The following is a 7,527-nucleotide window of genomic DNA, read 5'->3' on the forward strand; positions in this document are numbered from 1 at the left end:
GTCAATAATAGGTGAAACTTACTATTAAAACTAGATCAACTGGGATTCCAACCCAGCAAGAAAGGGAGACAGGAGCTCCCGGACTGATACTTCAGTCAATAATAGATAAAACTTACTATTAAAACTAGATAAACTGGGATTCCAACCCAGCAAGCAAGGGAGACAGAGCTCCGGGACTGATACTTCAGTCTATCGTAGTTATTACTTACAATTAAAATTAGATAAACTCGGCTTTCAACCCAGCAAGCAAGGGAGACAGGAGTTCCCTAGTCTGAGAAGAACACCCAATTTCATCTGCCTGAAATATGCTGTTAACTAGGACGATTGAGACATATACCCTTAGAAAGTTTCCACTTGAGAAGATATGAGAACTCCGTAATGTCTTTGCCTGATATCTGCTCTTAACTTGGGATTGGGATTTGCCGTCACAATAATTTCATTTAAGGGGAGAACTTTTTTCACTTTGATTTAATTTATTTTTAATTACGTATAATTTCATTTAACATGGAAGAGACACTTCATGGATCTGTTAAATAAACTATTAATAGAATTATTACTATTATTATAATTGTTATTCTCATTATTATTATTACTGATATACCATTAGATGATTAGATACCATAAAAAGATAATAACTGTAATGATTCAAATTGTATATATCACTTAGTAAACATAGATTTGAACCTTGAAATTATTTAAGTGCTTGACTCTCCACTGTTATATCTTTGCAGGTTATAACAAGGCTTTTGCTGGACGCTTTATATTTATCTAAGTGGAGACGTCGGAAATGAATTTATTGTATTTATAGTGTAACATTACGATTTTGCGCAGTTGTTGTTACAGGGAAAATGCTGTTTGAGGGTTCAGTGAGGGTCGACTTGTCTTTATTGACATGATTTTTTATGGCTCGGCCCACTAAGAATATCTGCTGATGGTCAGATATTTTAAATGGGCCTTAAACTTCATTTCTTATCTATATCCCTTATCGTTGCAAATCAAAATAGGTTGTATTAGTTCAATTTACGTCTGTTGGTAACATCCTGTAAGCGCTTTTTTCTTTTTTTTTTAGCTTTTTTATTTTCTAGATTGAATCTGCCCGGTTAATTTTGTTCATCACGTGGGGAGGCGTTTTCTGCGCTTCAGGTATAATGGATATGTTTCTTTGCATTAATCCCCGGTTTTCTCCTTAGGCCTAGATATCGAGCACCACGAGGAGCTCGAGGAGTTCGGATTGATCTACTCTAGAATAAGAGCACAACATCGTATGAGTAGTACCCGGTGCGTTTGCTAGTGAGAGAATAGAGAACAAAGAAGTGAACGACTGAAATGAACTCATTTATCCCTATAGCAAACGGGAGCCAGTAATATAAGTTTCTTATATGTGCTTATGGCAAAAAGTACGGTTAAACCCAAAAATGGTGTTGGGCTTGGCAGAAGTACCTGAATTTTTTATCATTGAGATTCTCTGTATAGATTTTGCTAACAGATATTTACTTTGGTTGTTATATTTACTGAGTTCAGGTTCCTTTTTTAAATTGCACTTTTATAGTTTACAAAGATTGGAAAATCGTCATCTGGTGAAACCTGTACTAGCTAATGAAAAAGCACCAACAATGAAAGGTACGTATCTCTTGAGAAGAATTGGATATCCCCAGTTTTTACAACAGGGTTCGAACAGAGGCAGGCCCAAGAATAGCGGGCTGTTAGACTGTAAATCACTTAATAACTAGCCAACACGAAAAACAAGAGCACAAAATAACCAGTACTCAAATTCTCCATTTCTACAGTCTACTGATAAACATTGCACTTTCTTCTGTTTTAGGACGTGTCTCTCAAGTTGGACATCAGAAGAAGTGCCTGCGTCTTACAATACGACTAAAGTGAAGATGTAGCGATCAAGATGAAATACTTTAATCTAATACTTTTTTCCAGTAATATAAAAGCTAAATAAAACTTTGTAGAATTCTGCTACAGTAGCGGTCAACATTTTCGAAGGAGGGCTTTCCTTCTTACGGAAATGACTGCTACTGGGCAACAATTGCCCTTTTTTTTGTTCTGAAATTATTAAGGATAGGTTTATTCGAAATATTTTTAATGTTGATCGTGAAATATGATGGGCTCTCGCCAACCTTTGGGGCAGTGCTGGTAACTTGCGAGTACTGTTGTCGACTTCTTCCGCTTTCGTTAATCTTCGTGTTCGTAAACGCTTAAATGAACACTCTCGCCATTTTTCGGGGGTACTTTCGGTAACTTTCGACCATTATCGTTGACTACTTCGGCTTGCGTTAATCTTCATATACTAAACTTACCATAACTTCGAACACGCGCTATGGTAAACGCTTAAATGCCTTTACAAAATTGCGTTCAGTGAAATGAACACTCCCCCCATCTTTCGGGGATACTTTCGGCAACTTTTGACCACTATCGTTGACTTTTTCGGCCTGCGTTAAATCTTCATGTTTACCTACCATTTCTACGAACCGGCGCTATCATAAATGCCTATATACCTACTCTCGCCATCTTGCGGGGGTACTTTCGGTAACTTTCGACCACTATCATTAACTACTTCGACTTACGTCAATCCTCATAGAGACTTCTACCATTACTTCGAACGCGCGTTATCGCCAACTTGTGAACACTGTAATGTTAATGAACACCCTCGCAATCCTTCGGGGTACTTTCGGTAACTTTCGACCATTGTCGTTGACTACTTCGGCTTGCATTAATCTTCATATACTAGACTTACCATTACTTCGAAAACGCGCTATGATAAACGCTTAAATGCCTTTACAAATTGCGTTCAGTGAAATGAACACTCTCCCCATCTTTCGGGGATACTCTCGGCAACTTTTTACCACTATCGTTGACTTATTCGGCCTGCGTTAAATCTTCATGTTTACTTACCATTTCTACGAACCGGCGCTATTGTATATGCATTTGCCACAATGAATACCCTCGCCATCCTTCGGGTTACTTTCGGTAACTTTCGACCACTATCATTGACTAATTCGGCTTGCGTCAATCTTCATAGAGAGTTATACCATTACTTCTAACGCGCGCTATCGCCAACTTGTGAACACTATAATGTTAATGAACACTCTCGCAATCCTTCGGGTTACTTTCGGTAACTTCTGACCACTATCATTGACTGCTTCGGCGTGCGTCAATCTTCATAGAGACTTATACCATTACTTCGAACGCGCTCTATCGCCAACTTGAGGTTAGGGATGCTACCATGGTATTTAAATGCTTAAATGGACTTGCACCTCCATATCTTTGTCAGAAGTTTAAAACCAGATCGGAAGTGCACAACTGCAACACTAGGAATAGGGACCGCCTACATATACCACTCTGTAGGACGGCTGCAGGTCAGCGCGCGTTTACCTTCAGAGGCCAAAGGCTGTGGAATAGTCTCCCAGACGAGTTTCAGTCTATCACTAATTTAGATGTATTTAAGGTTAAAATAAAACAGCATTTTTTAAGGGTATTCTTGGAAAACTAAGTTTTAGATATTTGACATTGTAAATTAAGCTGAAAAGCCTTTTTGAGGAGTTTAATAAAGTTATTATTATTATTATTATTATTATTATTATTATTATTATTATTATTATTATTATTATTATTATTATTATTATTAACTTGTGAACACTATAATGTTAGTGCACACTCTCGCGATCCTTCGGGGTACTTTCGGTAACTTTCGACCACTATCATTGACTACTCCGGCTTGCGTCAACCTTCATAGAGACTTATACCATTACTTCGAACGCGCGCTATCACCAACTTTTGAACACTATAATGTTAATGAACACCCTCGCAATCCTTCGGGGTACTTTCGGTAACTTTCGACCACTGTCGTGGCCTCTAGCTGTCGCCATGATGTTGTAAACCAAATTTATACCAACTTGTTTAATGGTGTATCTTCTTTTCAACACTATGTATTTACATGAATGTTTTTGCGCTATTGTTAAACTTCTGTCGCTATTATTATCAATTATATTATGCTTTTGTTCTGTATAGAGTACTTTAGTAACCTTTATTTGCATGTCTAATACACTTTCGATCTCGCGATTCCGTACACTAGCGAACATGCATCAACTTCGTTAACTTAGTGTTAACCGATCTTGTAACCTTTCATTCTCGATCCTCAACTGTTTTGTTGGTTGCTTTGAGGGTAGAGGGTAGAGATTTGCTTTGCGTTTAATGTGAATGAGATTTGGTTAATGTATATAACGTTATAAATAATAAGCCCAATATGTAATATAAAGGAGTTGATAATGGATAAGCCACATAAAGAGTGTGGAATAGTGGGTTGTAAGCTATTGATTCTATAAATTTATACCAAGCTGCAACTGTTGAATTAATAAAGGGATTGACTTTTAAGGAAACTTTAATGATAAACCGATGGGAAAATTAAATAAAAATTGTTTTAATCTGAAGCTAAGCTTGCAAAATAAATTTCAGTAATGAGAATTCAAAGCTTGCGTCTAGAGCGCTATCCATCTTGTGCCTGCAGGTCAAAGAAAAAAAAGGAAACTTATAGAGCTGAGAAATAGATGGTTCACCCGACTGAAGCTTATTGTTCTGGTTTGCTTTCGAACCACAATGGGTTTATGCGGTTTTAATTCAACAGCTCCTCTAGACCTCGTTGCCATCGAATTTCGCGTCCGCTCATCGTCTTCTTCGGCGTTCATGTTCGCTCCGAAACCAGATCCAGTTCGCCTCGAAAGCCATGCAAGCGCATGGAAATCTTATGACATGCAGTATACAATATTTTAATATTAACTCCCAACGGTTTAACTCCAGATTAGAGAGCTGGCAATCAGCATGGCGCCTTTTCTCGTTATTTAAGTATCACTGCTTCTCTCAATCTTCTTATTTCCTTATTTCCTTGGAAATCATCCCAAACAATGCAAGTTCTAATAAAGGGGCAGGGAGAGGTTTTTGATAAACGCTGTCTGAAGTGTTTATCTGAATTTCTTCAAAAATTAACATCATTTTAAATTTATTGCAAAGTAGATATAGCTCGGTTAAGTTAACAACCTGTATTTAATATTCTGTCTATCCAATACTGTTTATTAAACAATTCCTGACTTAAATTGTAAATGAAATTAAAATTGTAATGAGTATGTTAGCGTAAGTAATACTAATAATGTCCTAGTTTGTGTAATGGATACTGCATGATCTGATGTAATGTCAGTGTTTCGAATATAGTTCGTGCCAGCAAATGTGAACCTAAGTTTCAGATAAAGAGAATTAAAGCAAACATCTTCTGCTATTTTTGAATTCGTCAGCCCTGTTCTGGTTGCCTTCGCTCACTTTTATCTGGGAAACGCGAGAATAACTGGTAAAAACTGTCCAATTGAAACGGTGGCGTAAAAACTGAACATGCTGGTTTTTCTTTGTCCTGTCGGGTAGAGCCTAGATATTCAAATTTTGAATACGCAGCGTCCACGTCGTCTGTGCAAGCCTCATAGAGAGGTCGAATTAGGCCCCCTTCTCAAAAAAGCGCGGCACAACTTCGAATTCCCCCCCCCCCCCCCCTTACCTCAACTTAAAACCACGCCTTGTCCTCCTTCTGAATCAAAGGCAATTCACAACCTACTGTGAAGAATGAACCATTAGGGGACATCACGCGATTGGATGTTAAGGACATGGCCGCGAATAACAGTACTAAACAATTATTCAACGAAGTGGTACCGAGAAGGAAAGTGGCACGACTCACAGCGGGGTTTTATACATTTCCATCCTATATATAATTTAAAAGGCGACATGGCACTAGGCAATTCTATCCTACGAAATTCATCAAGTGAGTGCCAAAACCAGGACCAACACAGTTTCATTGCACGTACAAACACAGACTGGAACTCTTTACCAAATGGTGTCATTGAAAAGCAGTCTGTGGAGGCAGTCTGTGAAAATGGCCGTCAAGTACCACCTTTAAAAACGCTGACCCCGGAACTTTTTATCATTATTTTTTTTATTATCTATTGAACACTCGCACTTTGATTATCTTAACATTTTCACCTGCACTTCTGCCGTGATAGGATATAAAATATAATAAATATGAAAAAAGGGTGTAATAACAAAATCAAATGATAATTATGTTAAAAAGCACAGTTTTCCTTTATTCATTTAAATCTGCTTGTTGCTCTGTGGTTTAAAATATTTTCTAAAACAAAGAAATGCTTCATTTGTGTACCGAGTCAAGAGTGGTAAATGTGGAGAAAAGGCGGGAAAATACCTCTCAGATAGCAAGCTCGGCCTGTCTTCGCAGGAGTCGAAGTACAGGACACCATTACGTCAACGTATGACGCAAAAACAAAGTGGCAATTAAGTGGTAAAAAAATAAGTCATTTGCAAATAAAAATCAGAGATACCAACTTAAGAACTGTAAGTCAATGAACCCAATAAGGCGACAAAGAATTTTACAGCGGTCATTTCATATACAGAAAAAAACGCTCAGGCTTACAACATAACCTTATCTTTAATCAAGGTATCAAAAATATTTAGGTTTTTGAGGTGGTGGTGGGGGAGAGGGGGGAGGTGGGGGGAAGGAGAATGCAGAAAAATGTGCGTACCTCTGGAAAAATCCTGGGTACGCCCCTGATTAGAAAGCAAATGATCGATTGATTCGTTATTCCAGTTGGGAGCCAGTCATGTCATATTCCTGATCAGTCTTATTCATGAAGTAAAAGATAACATATCTCTTTATAAAAGCAAAAAAAAAGGTTGTCCTCTTGAAAAATTTCTTTCGGAAAAATCAGGCGTCTTAGGTTGGAAAAATCAAGAGAATTTGTGGAGTCATAAGCGACTAAGTGAGACGGGAGCCCTACAGGTGGCTGAATACCCTCGGTAAAGGAACACAGCGCTGAAGACCCAGGGATAAATAAGACTAAGGAAAGGCGCGGAAAAGGAAGGACAGAGAGGTCGATTCGAAATAGATTGCTTCTTAGTTACCAACAAGAGTCAGATGAAGTAATAAAACTGATGTAAATTGACGTGTAGTTGGTGTAGCTGGTGGTCTCTCTCTCGCGCGTTAATGGGCGGTGATGAAGCCGCGAGCAAAGCGCGGGCAAACGAGCGGCAAAAGAAGTATCTGCCGCATTCTCTTCCTGGCTTCACCTGCTCATTTACCCACTCGAAAAACAAAACTGCCAGCAACGCCAGACTAAACCTGAACAGAAAAGGCCGATCTGTTTGCTCCTTTCGCACTGGAATTACAACCTTGTTTAGTTCAGATCATCCTATGAAAAGTTGTAACTCCGGGCAAGAGATCAAGAGGTGAAGTGGTAGCAGCTGCTCTCACAGCCCTCTAACAGTGTTGATAGACGTGGGACGGACAAACATCTGAGCATAAGGAAGGAATAAAGGTAGAAATAAATAACCGTGAAATGTACGTTTGGGTTAATTTTGGATACAGGCTCTGCGAAAAATTTGAACTATGCAAACTGCGTTGTACTTTCCTAAAAATTGAATACGCGGTGACCATGCAACCAGCTGATTGAATAAACAACCGAGCCAGGA

The sequence above is a fragment of the Porites lutea genome, chromosome 2 (genome assembly GCF_958299795.1).
Source record: "Porites lutea chromosome 2, jaPorLute2.1, whole genome shotgun sequence".
NCBI classification, from domain to species: Eukaryota; Metazoa; Cnidaria; class Anthozoa; order Scleractinia; family Poritidae; genus Porites; species Porites lutea.